The sequence below is a fragment of the Phascolarctos cinereus genome, unplaced genomic scaffold, assembly GCF_003287225.1.
Source record: "Phascolarctos cinereus isolate Bilbo 61053 unplaced genomic scaffold, phaCin_HiC Scaffold_7;HRSCAF=346, whole genome shotgun sequence".
In the NCBI taxonomy this organism is placed as follows: Eukaryota; Metazoa; Chordata; class Mammalia; order Diprotodontia; family Phascolarctidae; genus Phascolarctos; species Phascolarctos cinereus.
Genome location: NW_027556180.1, coordinates 108,517,912 through 108,538,929, shown reverse-complemented (window position 1 = coordinate 108,538,929; position 21,018 = coordinate 108,517,912).

The following is a 21,018-nucleotide window of genomic DNA, read 5'->3' as shown; positions in this document are numbered from 1 at the left end:
TTCGTTTTACAGTGGAGGAAACTAAGGCAAAGAGAGATCAAGTGACTTACCCAGGGTCACACTAAGAAGTACTGCATACTAGGAAGTATATGAGCCTGGATTTAAACTCAGTTCTTGCTAACTTTAGGCCCAGCACTTTATGCAGTGCCGCATTATTGCCTCTGGGGAGCTATAAGTTGTAGGCAAGGTGCCAATTTGCATTGACAAAAGAAAGGAAGCTTTCCATGTACATAAAGTCACAAGTATGTTTTCTCCCTCCACACCTCATCTCCTCCCTGACCCCCAAAAGAATGAAGATAGTAGTCAGAAATAAGAATTCCTAATGATCACACATTTTGAAAGCAAATAACAAATACAAAAGGCCATGTTGGAAAGAAAGTTTCTTACTATGAGCTAACAAAGACAACTGTGAAACTCAAATAACAAGTGTAATAATGATCTTCAGAATCTATGGTACTTTTTGTCTCAGGATTGGGGAAGTTAAATGTCCAAGGTGTTGTTTCTTTGAAACTTTTTCTCATTAGACTTGTTTCCTCTTGAAGACATAATTGTCCATGCATTTAAGAAACCTCCTAGACAGTTGATGTTATTTTAAAAATTGCCCCATTGGACAAAATCATGTATATTTGAGATGTTTCCCCGTTTTTCTGTGGAGAAGAGGGAGAAAAGAAATGTGTGTGTATCTGGAAGACAGAGGGACACTTAATAATCCAGAAATCTTTTGTATTTCATGCTGCCTTTGCAGCAGGCTAAAATATCAATATTATGATACTAAAGATTTCATTTCATTTCAGTGGTAGTCCCCTGTTTGAGAAGACAATCTAAAGGATATGTGATGTCTCTGAGTCTTGTGAGGCAACCATTCCATTGACTTGCTAGTCACTTAAAAAAATAATCTAACCAGTTTAACAATTATTGTAGTATTTTTACATCAGTAGGTTTTTCACCTCGGTAGCAAGCAAAATCATATATTATATCACCTATGAAAATGAGAAAAGGAAATGTGCTAGACCCTAAAATAAAATCTCTGCATACATAAAAAGTTTGCGACTGAAAATCTAACCCATTTTATTGTCCTCTAGCTCTAAGTTAATGGTGCATTGATAGGCATAGAGCCTGTCATGCTTGCAGATTTGTTGATTGTAGGAAGGACATTGTTTCTGAGCTCTCTGTACTGTTAAATTCTATCACCTCCCCACCCTACTCCCAAACACACACCCCAGTCCAAATAATAAGAGGAAAATGCAAATGATCATTTTCATCTTACGGAGTTTGAATTTTATTCACTGTTGTCTTAGTGGATGAACCCATTGGATCCTGGTCAACCATATCAATTTATGCCCTCTAACACAAAATTTTCTGATAACTTTGTTGACTACAGCATGTCCTAATGTGCTGTCTCAGAGTATTTACTCCCCAAAGGTAATCTTGTCGTCTGGGAAGGTCGGTGGGGAATGTGGATCTGAGTTCATATTAAATGAAATACCTTATCTCTTTTTGCAATATGTTTTATTTGTAATGATCTATGTGACTTCTCAGATAACATGCCTTAGTTTTTATGTGCTGCTTAGACATCTGTGTCAGTTTCTCCACATAAACTTAATTGTCAAGCAGCCATAAATAAACAGAAAAAAAAAACCCAACAGACCCATCTTGTTGATATATAGTATTAGTGACTCTGTAGAAGATTATGTTGGAGCTTAATGTTAAAATTCAGAACAAGCAATAGAAGGCAGAAGAATCTGTATTAGACAATGCTTATCTATTGTAAGATTTAGGCTCATGGGAAGTCAAGCTGAATACTAATAACAGTCAAGCCAGGTTGCCTCAGCAGGAACACATGAAATATCCTGCTGTTCCCATTAGATAAGAAAAAGGATGGCTGAGAAAAGGTAGTACCAATATAATCTATTTTGCTTCTCTCTCTCTCTCTCTCTCTCTCTCTCTCTCTCTCTCTCTCTCTCTCTCTCTCTCTCTCTCTTTTAAACTAATTCTTCCCATTAGTATTTTTATGAACTCTAAAAAGTACAGCTTTGGAATTTCTGAAACATCTTGAGTAGATTTCTATTTATAGCAACTAAAAATAATTAATTTATCCCTTAAACGTTTACTGAGCACTTATTATGGCCAGGATACTGTCCTTGGCACTGAGGCACATGTGAGTGACACAATCTTTCCCTCGAAGAATTTCGAGGCTGTTATGGCGAATCATATCTATTTTTCTGAATCTGTAACTAGGGAAACTGATTTTGAAAAAGTGCAATATTTAAATTTGTATTTTAAAAGTGGAATACTGTGAATCAATCAACAAGCATTTAAAAAGGCCTCCTATGTGCCAGGTACTGGAGATACAAAGAAGGAAATCAGGTAATCCTTGTCCTCAAAAAGCTCCCATTCCCCACGGGAAGACAACATTTATCCACGCAAATATATACAAAACAGGTAGAAAACACAGAGAAGATAATTTCTTTCCAGGCAGATGGGGAAAGGCTTCGTGTAGGAGGTGCCATCTGAGCTGAGCTTGGAAGGAGACTAGGGATTGTAGGAGGTAGAGATGAGGAATATAATAGTAACTTAATCTCAAATAAGGTTTTAATGATTCTTTTATTTGTGAAACAAACAATCAAAAGCAACACCATCCTGGCCTAAATTTTAATAATAGTTGAAGGGAAATTCCTGGATTTTAGTAGATGGAAACAAATGCCATCTTGCCCCCACTCTCAGGTTCCCAGGTCTCATGCCTTTCTTCTCTGTGGTCAGCAATTTGAAACAGTTACTTTCCCCCTCTCCCCCCACCCACACTCACACATACATACATACACACACACACACACATACACACACACACACACACACACACATATACACCCACACACACATTTCTCTCTGTGTATGTGTATGTATATATGTATACATAGATATGTATGTATACATGTAGATGTACATATACACACACGTGCGTATATTTTATCATTTTCTCCAAAGAAAAAACTTCATGAAACACTGTAGTGACAAACAACACAAAGCCGTGGATCTGGAGTGGGAACCATGGGGTGCTTGTGCTTGGGCCCCAGCCCCAAGATCACGTTTCTGGAAGCTTCCCAATCTCTCAGTAGGCCTCTGTCCTGTGAGAAAATTTTCCCTCATTGCAGAATACATGCCATTATCAGAACAGACACAGGGATACTGGCCCAAGAATTTTTGCCCCTAGCTGACCCAGGGACTCCCAAGGTCCATGCCTTTGGCAACTAAACAAAACACTGTCTTTTATCCTTAAATGTATGGTATCAATAAAGTTATCTTCACAGACTCCCTGCATTTTCCCATCCACAGATTATAAGTGCCTGCTCCCAAAGACACCTGGACCCTGGATATATCCCTGGAAGTCCCTAGATTACCTAATTAGCATCCTTTGCAATCTTTTCCCATATTCCTTTTCCATATAAGCCCCAGAGCTATCCTCACTAGTTTGTAGGTTTCCTCAGAACCCTTCCCTGCTTCTATTGGTGCATAATAAACTTTTGCCACTTGACCAAGGGAAGACTTGAGTTTGTGAATTTGTTCCAGGTGACATTGCCTTGGCATTCTCAGGGTCCCTGCACCAATAACATCTTCAGGAAAAGATGGATTCCCATTATAGTCTTGCTAACTACCTGTGTGACCTTGGGCAAAATGCTTTTTGGAGCCTCAAAGTCCTTATTATAGAAATGAGAGGTAGGCCTAGAAGACCTCTCAGACAGTAATGTCAAACTCAAATAAAAAAAGATCCCTGAATGCTACCCATTGACTTAGAAAACCACAAATTAACATTATCTATGTTGCATTATATTTTTAAGTTTATTTTGTTAAACATTTCCCAATTATATTTTAATCTGATTCTGGCCAAACTTGGAAGTTTTGCAGCTTTCTTGCTGGAAGGGGGTTTGATACCTCTTCTCTTAAGACGTCCTTCAGTACTCACTCTATGATCCTTTGTTCTGTGACTCCAGAAAGTATCTAGTGAAATTGGACATTGATCACCAATAATATCAATTGTTTTATCCTGAGCACACTGTATGTTTGTTCTCAACGTGGATCAAGCTGTTTATTCAGGTAGGGGTAATAAAAGTAAAGCATACATTAAAAACAAAAAGCTATGCAAGCCACAATCTCTTGCTTCAGGAAGGGATCACAGGCAGATTTTGACTGCCTTCTGTGGGGTCAACTAAGTACCTCAAGAAATCTTGACTGTCTCCCAAGTGCTGTGCTCCTGAACCTGCCGTGGGTGAGCCAGCTGCCTCTCTCTTCACAATTTGCTGTCTACTAACTCCCCCATGCTGTTCAAGTCTGTCACATTGTGCTGAGAACAGAGGAACAGAAAGAAAGTGAAAATCGTTAGTCCAACAATCTGCCTGCCTGCCCAGCTGCTTCGGGTCAGGAAGGCAGCTCCCCTCCTCACTTCCCCCTCCCACTTCCCCACTCCAGCCCCTCGACCTCCCCACTCCTACTGATCTTAGAGAGGAAATGGGAGTGCCCCCCAAGGTCAGTTACCAGGTTTCACAGGACAAGATTCAAAGGTGAGGGGCAGTCCACATATCTGATGAAATGCAGATTTTAAGGTATTTCCAATCACTCATACAACGAAAAAAGGTATGACTAGGAATAGGATTGATGGAGTTCAAATTAGGAGCTTTTATAGTCTAGAAAAAATATTCTTGCTCTTGGGTGATTTCATTCAGTCAATTGATCCAATCAACAGATATTAATTAAGTACCTACTACATGCCAAGCATTTTGTTAGGTTCTGGGGATATAGAGTCAAAATGAAATAATCCCTTCCTTCAAGGAGATTATCTTCTGTGGAAGAAAACAGCATTTACACACAAATATATACAAAGTAAATTCCAGGCAATTTCCAGGGTGAGAGAGGCAGCAGCAGTTGGGGGAAATCAGAATTTATTCTTTTATTGTATCTTATTTTAGAGTTGAAAATTACACTTCTCTAGCAGTAAATGACTGTCAAGGGATCTGGTACGGTCTGGATTATGAGAAGTCATATGTATATAGATAGTCCAGAGCAATTCAGTGCATATTAAGCACCTGTGATGTGTCAGACTCTGTGCTAGGTGCCAGGGCAATAACAGCAATAACAAAGATACAGTCCCTGCCCTCCAGGAGTTTACAGTCCGGTAGGGGAAATAGAGATTTGGCTGTGTTCTACAGGAACTCTATACTCATAAAAAGTTATCATACAAATGAGAAAGGGGGAAAGTCTGTAGCAAAGTGCCATGAGAGATTAAAATAGAGGAAGATAGATTCCTTTTGGCTGCGGGGAGGGATCTGGCAAGGCTCTGCAGAGGAGCTGGTATCTGAAGCAGACCTTAAAGGAAAGACTTTCAACCAACAACTGTAAGAATACATTCCACATGAGGGAGAAAGTATGGGGAAAAAAGCACAAGGGCAGGAGAGTGCAAGATGAGTTTAGAGCCTAGAAGGCAGGCTAGTTTGCTTGGAAGATAGGGAATGATATAAGAAAGTTAAGGCTATAAAGGTTATGTGGAGCCTAAGGTCCTGACTACGAGCATAAGAAGTTGGAACATTAGGAAAACTGCTCTCTGCCGAATGTAGAAACATTTAAAATTTTTGAGAGGGTAAGTGAACCTGATCAGAATAAGGATGAAGCAGAGACATAAAAACAATATGTAGGTGTCAGAGGTATTAGATTATAAACTCTTTGAAGACAGGGATTGTTTTTTACCTTTTTTGGTATCCATAGTAATTATCACAGTACCTGCCACTTAGTAGATGCTAAATAAATGCTGGTTGATTATCACAAGTAAACACAGTAAAAGAAAGAGAAAGGATAAAAGAATAAAAGATGTCAAATTGATTTTCCAAACAATCCCTTTCTAATTTTCTACTATCTAATTTACTTATTCTCTCTCCCTCTCCTTTCCTCCCTCCCTCCCTCTCTCTCTCTTTATCTCTCTGATTCTATCTCTCTTTCTCTGTTCCTCCTGGATTTTGGCTTATTTTTAACTGTAGTGCATGTGTGTACACCTACATATATACATATATATTATATACAACATATATACACACATATATACATACATACTAAATCTAGATGAAAACACATATAGATTTAAATAATTATAAATTTTATAGACTAAATACAGATAGATTTTCTTCTTTGATTGTGTCAAGCTACCCTTTTACAAATGCACAAATACTTTCATTCCTTGGAATATTTTTTTTAATTTTTCACCAATATACTGCCATACAACATTTTCACAAATAATAAAGACAATCCATTTGTAGCTAAAATTCATGCAGATATCATGAAGGCATACTTGTTTGATTGTATTAAATAATAGTTTGAAGATAATACCAACATCTGGAAAAATATTTTAATATTTAAAACTCAATGGTATGTTATTATCACATTAATTATGGATATAATTTTTATGAGTACTCTTCAGTGGATGACATAAAAATATAATTGGCTCCAAGAAGAGAAACAGAATATTTAGTAAGTGGACCAAAAATCTCAACATCAAGAGTGGTAGTGGATTGAGAAGTACTATAATATCTCCCTTCTAAGTATTTCAACTTCAAAGAATAAGTAGTATTATAGCAATATTTTATGAAATCTTACAATTTTCTAGCATACTCCAAAGTTAAGTGTGATAAAAATGAAGAGGATGTACTTAAAGAGCAGATAGATTAATACTGACCTCCTACTGCCTATCTCCAAAAGGCAGAAAATCATATCATGAAAGAAGTGATTCCCAAACCTGTTTTTTGCAACTTCCCAGGGTAGCTCCAATTAACTCAATTGTTGTGACCGTCTCATTAAAAAACAAAAAAAAAAACAAAAAAAACCCTCAAAGTAAGTTAATTTTATTTCACTTCAACTTAAAAAAAAATAGATGCATTTCAGCACTTTTAGGGGTGTCAAGCATTCAGCAAACAAGCATGGAGTGCAAAGAAGTTGAGGTGTGCCAAGAGTGTTTCATCATTATAATCATAAAATTAACCAGTGAATGAAAAACAGTATGTGTTGATTGGGTGTAAGGAGGGGCTGGTGTTAGTAGTAAGGAAAATCCAGTTATCATGTTTGGCCCTATCACAGGGTAAACAATCCTTACCTGGCTATTTGAACACATGCCAAAGGGATTTCATTACATAACCAATTTCTATAGATTTAGAAGACCCCTTCCCTCCCCACCAGGCTCATATCAATTAGGGGAAAAAATACCTGCACATGCATACTCTGTGTGTGTGTGTGTGTGTGTGTGTGTGTGTGTGTGTGTGTTCAAGCATACTCTGTGCTAAGTAGGGGACAAAAAATTATCATGACCGGGAAATGTTAAATAGATAAACCATTACTTATGACGAACCTAAGCAGGAAAGTGTTCCCAAAGGCTGCTAAAGCAGTGGTTCCCACATAGAGTTCTCCTTCCATGACCAGCAAACTAAGCTCTTCAAGACCTTAATTTACACATACAAAGGTCACTGTAGCTTGGGTCCAATGCTTGTGGCAGAACCATTCAGTTGTTTTAGTCATGTCTGTGTCTGCCTCTTTGTGACCTCATTTGAGGTTTTCTTTGCAAAAAATACTGGGATTGAAAAAAAAAATTAAAATAAAATAAAATAAAATAAAATAAAATAAAATAAAATAAAATAAAATAAAATAAAATAAAATAAAATACTGGTGTTGTTTGCCAATTTCTTCTCCAGCTCATTGTATGGATGAGGAAACTGAAGAAAACAGAGTTGAGTCACTTGTCCAGGGTCACACAGCCTAGTAACTGTCTGAGGCCAGATTTAAACTCAGGTCTTCTGGCCCTGTGCAACTTAGCTGCCCATAGAGACTTTTAGAAGAGACTACAAGCTTTTGCATTAATTTCCCAATGCAGTATTTTTCATGCCTTCTTTAGGGTTATCAAACCTTCAAGACAGTTTGTATGACCAGGTACTCATTACTAGGGCAAAAGGGAAAGATATATAGGTGTTTATCTTCAGCTTCTGAGTGACTCAGTAAAACATTCTCACCCCAATGTGGAGCCCCACTGGAGCCAGCACCCTGGGACAGGGATCATTGTATCATTTAGAACTGGAAGTCATCTTAGAGGAAAAGAAATTCCCACTTGCTAACTTACCTAGTATTAAGGTCTGGGTATGTTGCATTGAGATGGGTGAACAGAGAAATCTCATGGTTTCCTGAACAGCCCTTTTGTTTACCAGCTGGGTGGAAAGTACAAGACTGATCAACAACAGATGAAGACTTGACTTACTTCAGAAAAGTGCTATGAGAAACCAAAATGCATATCTGAGGCAGCAATAGGGAATTGTAGCCCAAATGCCAAAAGCAGAAGGCAGAGATTTAGTGATAAATGTCTGGGGTAGTGAACTTTAGAGCAGAGTGGCCTTTCTTGTCCTAGGCTTGAATAGGTACAAGGTAGAGCTGAGAAGCTGTGGAGTTCCTAGATCCCACCAATAAGCTATGAGATCCAGGCAGCAGGAGTTTATAGGCACAAGTCAAAGTGGTGAGTATCGAGGCCAAAAGTCTTCTGTACCTTGAAAGGCATGAGTTTTTCAAAGTAGCTGTTCCCTTCCTATTAGCATATGAGTCTCTTGGCCATCTCCAGTCCTCCTGATGAGTGTCTGGCCACTGGACCCAGATGGCTGTGGAGGAGAAAGTGAGGCTGGTGATCTTGCACAGCCCTCCCTACCTCAAATCAAAGTCAATTCCAAGTCATGTCATCATCTCCTTGATGTCATGGTCCTCTTTGAGAACGAAGGACAAACACAACAAGAGCATATGAGTTAATGCGAGATTGTTCTTCTTGGTACATGGGGTTCTGGGAATGATTCAATTGTTTGAATTTACTCTCTTATTTCCTTTGCTCTTCTATCTTAGTCAAACACTTAGCTATTCTGATTATGTTCTCTGCCCTGCCTGTTGGGATAGAATATACCATGAGGGGATTCAAATTGACTATCAACTTAAACATCCCAAATCCAAGTTTCAGTGTGATTCCAGAGTTGTTGCATATACATGAAACTAAGGAACTTAGGCAAAGCAAGACATGTCATACACAGTCTTCTATAGTTCTAGCCCATAATCTGTCAAGTTCCTTCTACTACTTTTGTCAAATAGGTTTCATTCCCAATATAACTTAAGAGAGTATTCTACAAGTAGGATGTAGCAGACAGAATATAATTGATGATAGTTATAATGACTGAACCATTCTACAATGAAATTCTATGAGATAAATATACATACTGCCTACTGAATATTTCATAGGACTATATATTTAGAACTGGCAAGGACATTGGAGTTCATGTAGTCTAGTACCATGGAGAGAACTTAGGATTGGAGTCAGTAATACCTGAGTTCATCCAGTTTCAGACATTGTTTAGCTATTTGACTTTGGGCAAATTACTTAACGTTTTTATCTCTCAGTTTCCTCAATTGTAAAATGGAGATAATAATAACACATGCTTCCCTAGGGTTGTTGAGGATCAAATGAGATAACATTGGTAAAGTGCCTGGCCCATAATAGGCATGTGTTCCTCCTTCCCCTTTGTTTTACAGATAAGGAAATCAACTTCTAGAGAAGTCAAATGACTTCACAAGAGTCAAACAGGTACTAAGTTGCAGAAAATTTAAAGCCAGAACCTGTAATTCAAAATCTCGCACTCTTTTTATTACACCATGCTGGGCATAGAAAGTTTGAAATCTGCCTTGGGAAAAGCATCAGGGAGACTGAAAAAAAAAAGTATTATTGTATAACTGTTGTAAGCAGTGATGAATCTGCAGTGAGATGTGGAATTCAGGGAAAGGTTAACTTATATTACACCCCATTCTCCAGAGGGGTTTCTCCCCATACTACAGACAGAATACAGCGCATTGTTTTAAGAGTTCATCTCCTCTAAGTATTTACATATGTATCAAGGGAAGGTGTTTGTTTTGATATACTTGCCTAATAGTGTTAATATTTAAATGGTTCTGCTTTTACTCCTAAAGTAACGCTTCATTAATATGTGAAATGTAAGATCACCTTTGGTCATATTATTGTTTTAGTCTGTTTGGCTGCAGGCTCAGTGTGACAGCCTTGCATTGATTTACATACTGAAGGCTATTTTTGCAGCTGAAGGGGACTGAAACTTCATGTTTAAACATAGGCTTTTCTTTCAGAATAAGGCAAAACTAATAGTTAGAAGCCCTGAATTTCAAAGGGCTCTACTGTATGTAAAATATGTCTATGTGTCTAAAGCTTCATTCTCTTTGATTAAACACAGAGTATAAGCCATTTTCTAATTGTCACAAGTCACATTAAGCTTTCAGAGGTTGCCAATGGATCTTCAAAAGCTTTTTTAGGTTCATTGGTAATTAAACACCTGATATGAGAAAATCACATCCGGTGGTATTGCTCAGATGCCTTTCCCTGACCTATTAATAGAACTAAAGTATCATCTTGAATAAGTGACAATACAGAGGATCAAATTAAAAATAACAACAACAAAGACCATTTTAAGAAACTGAAAATCATAGAGGTCATTTCTTGGCATTGAAAGACATTCCCTTCATCATCTTATAGGCCTAATTACTTTGCTTTGTTTAGATCATTGATAAATTAAGAACAACCATCATCATACACATCCTTTATTATTAATCAATATTGTTACGAAGATTATTAAGCACGCCCTGAACATGTGGTTCTGCATGAAGTGCTTAGATTGAGAAATGAATGAAGAGATAGCTCTTTTACACATATGAAATATAGACTCAAGGAGATAATGAGAATGATGACCATGATCATCATTACCTTAAGGTTTGTGAAGTGCTTTACCTACATTATCTCATGTGTTTGACCTGACAACACTTTATTTGGTGATTCATGATTTTGTCTGCATGTGCACTTGTTCCACATAGGCAACTCACAACCCTTCGACACTTTAGTACATACTCTTCATGAGTAACTCTGGCCAAAACAAAATTAATATCTAAGAGTCAAATTTCCAGTAAAGAGCCTCTGCAAACTAAACCGGACTGGCCCTTGAATGACAGACATATCATCCATTAGGATAAGATTAGGGACTGGATTTCATTCTATTCATTTATTTGTCTCTCTGTCTATCTGTCTATTTTTCTTTTATCTATCTATTTATCTACCTACCTACCTACCTACCTACCTATCTGTCTGTCTTTTCTATCCATTTATCTATCTACCTAGGTATAAGAAACTCCTAGGGGAGAAGTTCATATAGATAATTAATAGAACCCATAGAATAAGGGACCCAAATAGAAGCTTTTTTTTTTTAGTTTGATAGGATCTGTTAGAGTTTGTTTCCACTGGCATAGCTTTACAAATATTGAGTCATCTCCACATCACACTGAGAGATCAAACTAGGGCTTCAGTGGAAAATCTGGTACAGACAAAGCAAAATAGCAACAAGGTATTCAATTCATTTCCACAAACATTTATTAAGCAACTACTTTGGGAAGAGCATTGTTCCAAGAGTTTGGGAGATAAAGATTCTTAGTTTACAGCCTAATGTTTGTGAAAGCATGTACACAAAACTCAGTGAGATAAGTGCAAAGGAGAGGTCTAGAAAAATTACTATATTGAGAAACCTAAAGTGAGAAATCTCACTTTTACTGGAACTATGGTTGGATTCAGGGAAGGATTCATTGCAGAGGTGGCACCTCAGTTGGGTATTAAAGGGCTTAAACACCAAATTAGACAGTATTTTTGTCAAAGACTAAGGGGAAAATCTCATCTATTTTTTCTTGTCCTTCAGTGATAAGAAATGGGAAGGGATTTATTAAGTACAGATTTTTATTGTACAACAATGGAAGTATAAAAAATTGAATTGCTTAAAAGTATTTGTGAACACAACAGTCTATCTATTATTTTTTAAGCATTTGTAAAAGCTATCCCCTATTCTTAGAATGCTTTGTCTTCTCCTTTGTGCCACAGAGAATTCCTTTCTCCCTGTAAAGTTTAGCTCAGTTGGTACTATACCTACATGAGATTTTTCTTGATTCTCCAAGCTATTTATTGCCCTCCAAAATCACTATGTATTTATATTGTACATACTTTGTGTTTTGTTATGTGTATGAGGCATTCTCCCAATAGATTATAAATTAATTGAAGTCAGAGATCATTTACTTCTTGTCTGCAGCTCTAGTGCCTATAACAGTAACCAGTATGTAATGAATTATTACCTATTGATTCACTAATTGAAGACTGATGAGTAATTCACATGAGTAAAATATGTAGTTGTTGCTGGTCACTAGTTGTGCTGAATTTTGACGTGATAGAAATTTACTCTTCTCTAAATTCTCTTATTAGCTCCAGAAGCTACCATAGTGCTATCCGTCATATTTATACAAAAGACTGTCTTAGGTGCAGTTGTGCCAGGGGAGGGTAATATCCCCAAACAGTCTTCCTAGTGTCACTATGGGATTTGGGAGGAAAAAGGTGTCATGGTAATGGGACTCAAGATTATCACTGGCCCAGCTTAGAAGGAGTAAGGGGCTTCTCATGTGGTATAGTTTGATGAAATATTTCAAGGCCTGAGGCTCAGGAATATTTGTTTCTGTGGAATAATCACACTTCCTAGGGGAGTAAACACATTACTCTAGATTTTGGTGCCTTGGGGGAATAGGGAAAAACAATCATCCTCTTCTACTTATTTCTCTGTTTGGATGTAGATAAACCGATTGCCTCTATTACGCAGCGCTTGCTCAGGGAAAATGAGAATGCAGAGTAGCCAAGAAAGAAACTGACTTCCTGTTTGCATCCTACCAGCCACTCAGTGCTAGCCATAGAGTTAGATCACTAGTTTGACAGTAGATCTAGATAGCAAACCTCAAGTCAAACCAAAGGATATAAGATGGTGGTAGAGGCATCCATTGTATTCTTATCCTGTATTTCCACCAAGTATTATGTGGTGCAACATAAGAAAACAATGTCCTTGAAATAAGGAGACCTGGACACCAACTCCAGCCCTTAAAAATGTTGTGTGATTGTGAGACAGTGAGGTGGTACATTGGATAGAGTGCCAGGCCTACAGTCAAGAAAACTCATCTTTGTGAGTTCAAATCTGGCTTTAGACATGTACCAGCTGTGCGACTCTGGGCATGTCACTTAACCCTTTTTGCCCCAATTCCTCATCTGGAAAATGACCTAGAGAAGGAAATGGCAAACCACTCTAGTATCTTTGCCAAGAAAACCCCAAATGGGCTCATGAAGAATTGGACTTGACTGAAATGACTCTGCAACAGCAACAACAGCAATGGGACAATTACCTGTCTGTCTAAGCTTCAGTATGCTATTTGCAAAGAATATTAAATAGAGATTTTATTTAGATATTTATTTAGAGAGAGATGCTATTTGCACAATAATATGAAATGGAGATAATAGTAGCGTGTACCAGGGTTGTTGTGAAGCTCAAGTCAAATGAAATAATAATGTAAAGCTCTAGATAAATGTTAACTATACCAATAACATCACTGGGTTGTTGTGAGGAAAGCTCTCTGTAAACTGTACAATGCTTTATAAATGAGTTATTATTATTTCCCCCAGGCTGTTTTCCCATTCAAATCTTTTAATCTGTTACTTCCAGAAGGAGGATGGCTACAGTGATAGGATGCTAAAGATTTCCCAACAATTGGGAGGAAGTAGCAGAGATGAAGTCATAGTGAAGAGATTAAACTGCTCGACCTAACTGATTGAATCAGCAGCATTCCATCAGCTAGAAATAAAGGACAGAGTTAAGATAGAGGCAACTTTTTAATTTTTTTAAAAACTGCTTCCCTCCCCCATTTATGCTATCTTCTTAGAAAAATGTTTTCAGTGGACTAAACCTGGATTTATTAATCTGGACTCCATGAACTTAAAAAAAAGATAACTATTTCATTATAATTGGTTTCCACTATAATCCTACATATTTTATGCATTTAAATATTATTCTATAAAGTTTCACAGACTGCCAAAAGGGCCCAATAGACACAAAAAAAGGTTAAGGACCTATAGCCTAAGGGATAGAAGCTTGTGAACGAGAAGGAGGGGGAGGAGGAGGAGGAGGAAGAGGAAGGAAAGGAGAAGGAAAAGGAGAAGAAGCAAGAGAAGAAGAAGAAGAAGAAGAAGAAGAAGAAGAAGAAGAAGAAGAAGAAGAAGAAGAAGAAGAAGAAGAAAAAGGAGGAGGAGAAGAAGGAAGAGGAGGAGGAGGGGGAGAAGGAGGAGGAGGAGGAGAAGAAGAAGAAGAAGAAGAAGAGAAGAAGAAGAAGAAGAAGAAGAAGAAGAAGAAGAAAAAGGAGGAGGAGAAGAAGGAAGAGGAGGAGGAGGAGGAGAAGGAGGAGAGGGAGGAGAAGGAAGAGAAGGAGGAGAAGGAAGAGAAGGAGGAGGAGGAGGAGGAGGAGGAGGAGGAGGAGGAGAAGAAGAAGAAGAAGAAGAAGAAGAAGAAGAAGAAGAAGAAGAAGAAGAAGAAGAAGAAACATTGTTGGTAGAGTTGTGAAATGATCCAATTTTGGAGAGCAATTTGGAACTACGCCCAAAGGGCTATAAAAATGTCATGATTTAATAATTAATAATTTAATATTGAAATGTCATTCTTAATAGTTTATGTGTACTAGGAATTGCATGGATAATTGACAATAAACAAAACTGCATTTTGTTTATTCTGGCAAGCTGACAGAATGTACACTTCTCTTTCTCTGTCTCTGATTCTTTCTCCATTTCTTTCTCTATCTCCGTCATTTCAATCTCTATCCCCATCCTTAATTACAGATATGTTTATGTTTATTTCTCTAGTATATCTATGGCCATCTTTAGCTGTGCTGATATCTATATTTATATCTCTATACAGTCAGATGTATGCTGGAGGCAGTTTGAACTGGCTCTCAAGAACCAGTGGTTCAATTTTTAGTGTAAGCATTTACATGTGGAAATGGACAAATGCTACAAATTAGGGCTTGATTTATTGTTTTATTGATTGTCTAAACAAGAAGGTGATGGAGAAAATGTTAAGAAGACAGATTCAATTTAAAGATGTGTTGAATATACATTGTTCCTCCCACCCGAACCCCCAAGAGCATGTTGTTAAGCCTTTACCAACACGCCACTGATGAGGAAATTCCCTCTACCAATACAGGATGGCACTACCTTTGCAACTTATAATTGCCAATGCAATTAGTGCATGAAGAGGTTAAATGACTTGCCTAGGTCACAGTGTGCCTGGTTAAATGTGAAACCTTTTGTTTCATGGTGTTCTCAGATTACAGAAACAGAGACTATATGTGTTACAAGAAGAATTTGAACTCAGATCTTCTGGGTGCTAAGGCTATCTTCTATTCACTATACCACATCGGCTCTCATCTCTATCTACAAATTATATAATCTATAATTTTTTTGGTTCATTTGTTTCTATTTTCACTGGAGGTGGATAGGCCAAGAAAAAAATAAAGAAAAAGGAAAAGTATGAAAAGTGAGACCAGAGAAAGGAAGAAATAGAAAAAACGCAGAAAAGAAACAATAGGAAGGCAGGCTTGACAGATGCACAGGGAGGAGGAGAGGAAACAGAACAGGGGATCTTACTCCTGTTGCTGCCCAACCACTTCACACACAGATTGTGGCAATGTCATCCTTCTATGGGGCATCTGAATTTATCATTCTATTTTTGTTTCATAGTGAGAACAGAATGGCTGGGCCAGTACATGGTATGTGCTTTTCTTTTTAGAATTTCACTTGCAATAAGTGAGCTGACCCATTTTTATATCTGTTTTGTGTCTGAGATATTGCATAAATATGTGAAAATTCATAGCTAAAAAGTGGTGATGAAGAAGCACTTATACAAATTTCTTATTTTATCAGTGAGGAAGCTGAAACCCAGAAAGGTGAGTTGCCTAAGGTCATTCAGATAGTAAATTGTAGAACTTTGAACCAATATCCTCGGACTCCAAATCCAATGACTAATGCCATTTTGTAACTTTTTTTCCACTTTCAAGGCTGACATTAATGTCCAGGTTCATTGCTAGAAAAAAAGTTTATGTAAGGAAGTTTCTGTGTGATTTATATTAGTCTTCATCATTTGGTAACAAGCTCAATATTCCTACTTGTAGATATCAGCTGAACTTTGTAGACTACTTGATACACCCCTAATACATCTATTTATCTATTCATTCATTCATTCCATTTATCTGTTCATCTCTCTCTCTCTCTCTCTCTCTCTCTCTCTCTCTCTCTCTCTCTCTCTCTCCATGCATCCATCTATCCTTGGCTCTTTTCATCTTATCCACTTAATGTCCTAATTGTCCAATTATATGTTAAAGGAGAGAACTGTGAATCTAGAAATTCCTTATATCTAATAGGCACATTGCACTTTTCTTTAGTAAAGACTTGATCTTTGTGGTCATAATAGTAGAGTCATAATTTCAAAGATTCTTTTGCATAATCTCTTTGCAATTTTTTACAGTTTTTACATATTATTCATAAGATTTGAGTCTGAGCTGCTCTAAGACACTATCATAGCACCTACCTGTCAGTCATACTTCTGAGATTTGCTTTGAGGTAAGAGTAATAACTACTGACACTTATATAGCAATTTAAGGTTTGAAAAGTGCTTTTACCTACTTAATCTCAGCTGAGCCTCACAACAACCCTGTCATGTTTAGGTATTGTAATTTCCATTCACAGATGAGGAAACTGAGGATCAGCACAGGTTAAATGACTTGCAACTGGCTATGGGGTTAGTGTTGGAGGCACTTGGAGGCACCATCTGAACTTGACTCAAAGCTTCTCCTGTTTCTATGATGCTACACTACTTCTCCTAGAAACTCTCTGACTGAGAGCCCTGAGGAATTTAAGGCAGGGGAGATTATATTGAATCCCTAAGAAACAGGAAAAGCCCCATAGCTGATAGCTTCAGACAGTCTTTCCAAATGTAAACCATATTTTAATAAGCCAAGCCACAAGACCTGTGGAAAGGCAGTCATTGAGTGCTTTGAACCAAATCTAACAATCAGCAACAACAAAAACCACTGAGAAATACATACATCTATCATCTTGTTTCTGATAATGCGCACACATTTAGTTTGTGCTTTCCACTAGAGGGTGGAATGAAGGTACCAGAAGGATGGTAGAGAACAACAGTTCCTTAGAGGTCAGTACATATTTATAACTCAGTTGCTTAATAACCATAATCATGTAAAATGTAATGTCTTGGATACAAATGAGTTGGGGATCCTGGTGTTTTAAGAGCTTTCCATAAGTATGGCTATTTTCTTCAGATTCTAAAATTTCACAAAAGCCTAGTTTTTTGTGCTCCTAAAATACTCATCACATTGTAAATTAATGCACCATTTTCTTGTTAAAACCAGCCTTGCATAAAATAATCTGCAGCTGAACAGGAGCAATAGAATAAGGTGTGAAGCACTTCAGGGAAGTGCTAACTTCAGACACCGAATGAGAACATTTAAATGCTAAAAATTTTTAGCAATAGAAAACAGATGTTTCAGTAAAATATCATTTTTTTTTAATGTTGTCCCAACCCCCTCTTCTAAAGTAGGCACATTCACTTCTTCATTCTTCAAACCTGGACTTTCCTGCCACTTTACCAATTTTCCGTGCCCACTCATCCCTGAAATGTTTCATTTTTATTTCTCAATCTCTCCTCCTCTGAAGTAATTGCAGTGGAAGATGGGTATATGGTTCTGCTTTAAAAAAAATAAGAGAAAAAGAATTGCATATTAGTGACAAAGACCATGCTGATAGCATTGGAAAGTGAAGGTTTTTGTTTTATTTCTAGGATCCTAGTAACAGAAAAGCCATCCACACTTACCTGAACCAGTTAACCTCAGTCCTGTCTTGAAAAGAAGGAAATGATTAACCCTTGGGCTAAGCCTGCAATAGGTGCTAATTTGTAACAGTTCTTTTTTTTTTCTGAGAGTGAAAGTGCCTGCCTGCAAAGAGATGTACAGTATTGATGATGCCAATCAAATAGCCATTAGACGTTATTGAATTTGGATTGCTATCTGAGGCAGACACCTGCCTACTAATTGTAAATTCCAATTAAATTTGGGATTGCTTGGGAATTAACTATTGGAAAAAGAAAACACCTATTTCAGACACAACTCAGATGGCTCAAATGTGATCATCAGCATATTTTGAATTTCAAAAGACACAATGGGCTCATCTCCTTTTTCAGTGATAACAATATTACTCAGAAATATGAAAGTCCATTCCTTCCATCTTCTCGCAGCACCACTTTCCGGAAGATATAAGTGCAGATCTAGGTTATATCATAATTACGGATTATGTTGACTTGGATTATCAATAGCATACGGAAAAGTTAGCCAGGAACACTTTGAGGTTGTCTAGAAAAGCCTCTCTACTAGAGCAAAGAAAAGCTAGAGAATGTGCCCTAAGAGACAATTATAAGAACATACTCTCAAGGACATCCTGTTGAGTTCACACACTAGGTGGATGCCTATGTGATGTGATTATAGGAGTACTTAATCAGGTCCTCTTATGGAAAAAAAAAATGTCAGCAGTGGGTCATGTGGAAGTCTACAAGACTATTCTTCATATTCTATCTAGTTGTCTGCCCAGTCTATTTTGGTATCTGCTTTGCTTAATACATCTTTCTTTCCTTATCTTTCACCCCACTCCTTTCTCACCTCTTGCTGTGGTTATAATCAAATCAATAGTACCATTTCTTTTGTAAGGGGCCTCTCAGTTGACTGTTCTATTGATCATTTCCCCATTCTCAGACCCCAACTTCCTTGGTAACCATTCCCCTGTATGATATTCCCCATTAGAATGGCTCAAATGGTAAGTTCCTTGAAGTCGTTGCCTATCTCACATTTTTGCATTTGTATCTCCTGCAACTAACAAAAGTGCTTGACCCATAAATGTTTAATAAATGCTATATTTATTTATTCATACATTCATATTTCATTTCTGCATCCAATCTAATTCAATATAATAGACTTAAATGTCTGCTTCTGTACAAGGTATGGTAGTATGTGCTGGAGATAGGAAGACAAAGAGGGCAATAATGCCTGCCCCCAAAGAGTTTTCTTTAGAGCAAAAGGTTTTTGCCCATCATGGTTGATTTTTTTTAATGCAGATATTTCCAACACCTTAGCAAATTTTATCTGATAATTGAAAGAAGATTAATAAAATAACACATGGGATAGGTTCCAGGGTTTAGGGACAGGGAATGGGAAAAGTTAATGTCAGCAGGAGCAAAGGAAAGCATAGTAAGTGAAGTGTAAGAGTATGAGAAGCAAACTTTGACTACATTACAATTTTGCTTAATATAGTCTTGCTTTTAGAGCCCGATTGTGCAACTGGGTCATTTTTCTCTCTAGCAATTTAGTACTGGGATTACGCTTGTGCATTGTACCATGGTACTACTGTGCCTTCCCTCAGAGATTATCTCCAATTTATCCTACATATCTTCTTTGTACGTAGTTGTTTGCGTGTTTTCTCCCTGTGACTAGAGAGTGAGCTCCTTGGGAGCAGGGTCTTTTCTTTTTTCTTTTCTTTTTTAAGTGGGGAGAATGGCAGGGGCTTTTTTATTTTTATTTTTTAATATACCTAGCACATAGCACATATTCATTGATTTGAATACTGTTTATCAGCTCATTCCTTGAACATTTGTAGAGGGGTTGTATTTTCAAGTAAGGCTCATTTCTGTGCTCTTTTGAAATCATATTACATAGGTGATTTACTGAATGACTATTCCCTTTATGTGAAGTCACCCTGACTCTGAAGGAAGTAAGGCTCAGAAAACTTGGATGATATTAGAACGTGGTATTATATCGTATTCAGAATTTTAAAAACTGAGATAGACCACAACTACCTTGAATTATTTTAGTTTTTATTTATTACTTTTATAATAACTTAGAGATATTTGCTTTCTCTTCTAAACATGATAATTTAAAGCTTGAGATGAACCCAGCTATAATAGATCCCAATAAGAGGACCCACTTCTACAAACCAGATTGAGTCAATTCAGTTATTCAGAGTAGAACCCTTTTTTTTTTTGGTCATTGTTGTTGTTTGTTTGTTTCTGTTTCTGTTTTTACTAGATCGTGACAGGGCCGCAATCTTAGTTGAGTAAAGGTCACTAAACTCAACGGTTATCAATCACTACTTAATTTAACTTTGATTTTCCTTTCTGCTTTCAGGAAAATATTTACTGTGTCATCTGTAGCGTTTTTAGGTATTCAAGAGCTCTGGCCCTCCGACCTCACTGTGGCTCCTCAGCAAGCCTCTTGTAATTCAAGCATTAAAAGTCCCTGAAGCACTTTTTTTTGATGCCATTGTTAATTTGGTCATTGATAACTTAGTGGCGGCTATCTAAAACCACTAGTCTCAGTGAGAGCTTTGCTAAACTTAGGGAAGGACTTTACATTCCTTGTAACTGTATTCCTTGATCTGTCCTTTTTAGGTTATTTTTGCCCAGTGTATATAAAGCATAAATCCAGGAATGATGGTGATATTCTGTCAATCATGAAAAATCCATTTTAGCTAACAAGTTATGTACTTTTTTTAATCCTCTATCTTCACTCTTTCGGTAATTTCTTAATTAGAATTGAATGTGTCCTTTGGCATACCCAGTAGATTCACAACTTGCTCAACCCACAACACTTTCTTGAGTGACCAGATCTTCTCCTTTTTTTTACCCCTCCCTACTGAAATGCTTGAAACAACAGTACCATTTTAAAAGTGTGAAGTTATTTCATCACTTCTTATTAATAATACATAAACTCTATGAGTACATAAGTGGTATGCCTCAACTTTCTGCAGAATTCACTGAAGTGGAACCCCTCAAACCCTTAATATCCCATTTATGGGAGGTAATTAAGGTATGGCTTTTTATAACATTTTACAAATACAGAACAAGTCCTGTGAATATGTGGCAGAAGTTTGGAGGGATGCAGCTATCCCAAATAAACTCATGCTTACTTGAAGGAGTGGGGATAAATTTCCTAAACTTATCTGAGAAATGGAGA